This window comes from Callorhinus ursinus, unplaced genomic scaffold (genome assembly GCF_003265705.2).
Source record: "Callorhinus ursinus isolate GAN/ISIS: 27379988/994484 unplaced genomic scaffold, GSC_fseal_2.0 scaffold2, whole genome shotgun sequence".
In the NCBI taxonomy this organism is placed as follows: Eukaryota; Metazoa; Chordata; class Mammalia; order Carnivora; family Otariidae; genus Callorhinus; species Callorhinus ursinus.
In genome coordinates, this window is record NW_027397064.1 from 48,072,017 (window position 1) to 48,074,702 (window position 2,686).

A 2,686-nucleotide genomic window follows, 5' to 3' on the forward strand; every position below is an offset into this window, starting at 1 on the left:
TAAAGATTTTTTTTAATTTATTTATTCGAGAGAGAGACAGAGAGAGAGCATGAGTGGGAGAAGCAGACTCCCCACTGAGTAGGGATCCAGACGTGAGGCTCAATCCCAGGACCTTGGGATCATGATCTGAGCCAAAGGCGGACACTTAACCAACTGAGCCACTCAGGCACCCCAAGAAATAAGTAAGCTTTCATAAAAGTAGACCCAAAGGTCCACATGAAGTTTTTATTTATCCAGAGGCAGTGGAGTATATTGTCTCTGGCCCAGAAACTGACAATACCATTTTGGGTTCAGGCTGAACTACTATCAGTGAGCTAGTCTCACCTCTCCATTCTTTTCTTTCACATGGGCGTTCACCCTCCCCAGGGTTCTTGGCATCAAGACCAACTAGATATGAGCACTCTTAGATTTGTACAGAGCTATCTTTGTATCAGAATATATACATATATGACACATAATAAAATATGTAAAACTTTACAAATATGTATAAGTACGTATACATGTGTGTATTTATATAAACAGCTGTGTTATATAGACTTTGAGCTTTGTAAAATATGGAATCGTAAGACAGACATGACTGCCGTTGGAAATATTGATAGAATATAAATTTGTACCTAATGCAAATTGCAAATCATTTACCATATAAATGAACTTGCTCTGGTTTGCTTCTTTCTCCTTTTCCCACTTCTAAGCTTTGCGCAGTGGCAGCGTCATAGCCAATGAGGTTCATCCAAGGCACGATTATTGCTAACTGAAAATTTTTCCTTTTCCCACTTCTCTCTGTCTTCTTTTCTCTAAAAGTATAAAACTTGACGTAATTTCTGGTGTTTGAAAAGTAATATACTCTGAGCTTCTCACCACTGCAGTGATTTGTAAGGAGCTTGTATTACTGAAAGTGTTTCTAACAATTTCTACCCCTATAAAGAACATATAGGGGGCGCCTGGGTGGCTCAGTTGGTTAAGCGACTGCCTTCGGCTCAGGTCATGATCCTGGAGTCCTGGGATCGAGTCCCACATCGGGCTCCCTGCTCAGCGGGGAGTCTGCTTCTCCCTCTGACCCTCCCCCCTCTCATGTACTCTCTCTCATTCTTGCTGTCTCAAATAAATAAATAAATCTTTAAAAAAAAAAAGAACATATAGATTTTTTTAATCTTTGGTAATAATGTCTACTTCATGAGATTACTGTAAAAATTACATGACATATTTATAAAGTACTTAGTATTCAATAAATAATTATTATTTACCTAATATTCCACTTACTTAGTAAGTAGGTACTGAAATACAAACTCAGGCTCTGCCATTTCCGTCATTTGGGCAAATTCATTTTCTTTTTGGTACTCAGGCTCCTTACCTACCTATACAAAAAGGAGATAATATATTATCTACCTCATAGGTTTGTTAGGTCTCTGGAGCCGATTGTATAAAGGCATTAATGCCAAGCATGAGGGCTCTACCTTCAAGATCCAATCATCTCCCGATGGCCCCAACCTCCTAATACCTCACATTGGGCTTTAGAATCTCAACATCTGAATTTGGCGGGACACATTTAGACCATAGTATATACCCTAAATACTGTATAGAACATATTTATACTATAAAAGTATTTGTTGTTTATCTGAAATTTAAATTTAATGAGGTATCCTGATTGTTATTTTCTAAATCTGACCACTCTACACTTTTCTATATCCAGTTCTAACATGCTAAATTAGAGCAAGATATACCCTTACTTCAGAAGCTCATTGCTATGAATTCTGTTTCTCTTTGGCCTTATTCACTGGCAGGGGGAGCACGCGGCCAAATAAGAAAGACAAAGGTAAAGCATAGAATTTCCTGTTGCATTCCCAACCTTACAGGAGCTAATCTCTCTGTATAACTGAGATTGTCTTGAATTCTCCTCATTTTGTTATGGTTTGTTCCAAACCTTTCTAAATACATAAATACCACACAACAAATAATGCTACCAAATTACATAATTTTAATGTCACTATTTTCTATTTTATATTTTCTTCATGCAATGACTTTTTCCTCTTAAGGTCCATATGATTTCAAAAAGTCTCTGAGATCTTAATGATAGGGCCAAATTGCCACTTTCCTTATGCTTTCACACATACGTTTGAAAACACTTCTATCTTCCTGAAAAAAGATGTTAGTTGAAAGACGGTTTCTATACAGTGTTCTTTCTTAGAGTTAAATATATGGCACTTTCCTTATGCTTTCACACATACATTTGAAAACGTTTCTAGCTTCATGAAAGAAGATGTTAGTTAAAAGACATTTTCTAAAACAAGGGTTGCTGGAGGAGAGGTGGGTGGGAAGATGGGGTAATTGGGTGATGGGCATTAAAGAGGGCACATGATGTGATGAGCACTGGGTGTTATATGCAACTGATGAATCACTGAACTCTACATCTGAAACTAAGGATGTTCTATATGTTGGCTAATTGAATTTAAATAAAAATAATAATAGGGCCAAACTGCAAATGTAATAATCATCATCTCTGGAACACTGAGAAAGTGTCTCGAAAGACAAAAGTCGAGTATGGCTATGTATGCTGGGAACTACCAGGAAACAAGGCTTAGAATACAGGTTGAAACTCTAATGCCTACGGGACTAGACAGGCAGTGTTAAATGAGTTAAGTCAGCTGTGGAGGAGAATCTGCACATACTTTATGTGGAAGGGAATGAG

The 2,686-nt window shown here is 37.5% G+C and overlaps 1 pseudogene; it reads left to right on the forward strand.

Annotated features, from left to right (window-relative positions):
• The first annotated feature begins 690 nt into the window (after positions 1-690).
• LOC112808169 (U4 spliceosomal RNA) lies at positions 691-840 on the forward strand (annotated as a pseudogene).
• The last annotated feature ends 1,846 nt before the right edge of the window (positions 841-2,686 follow it).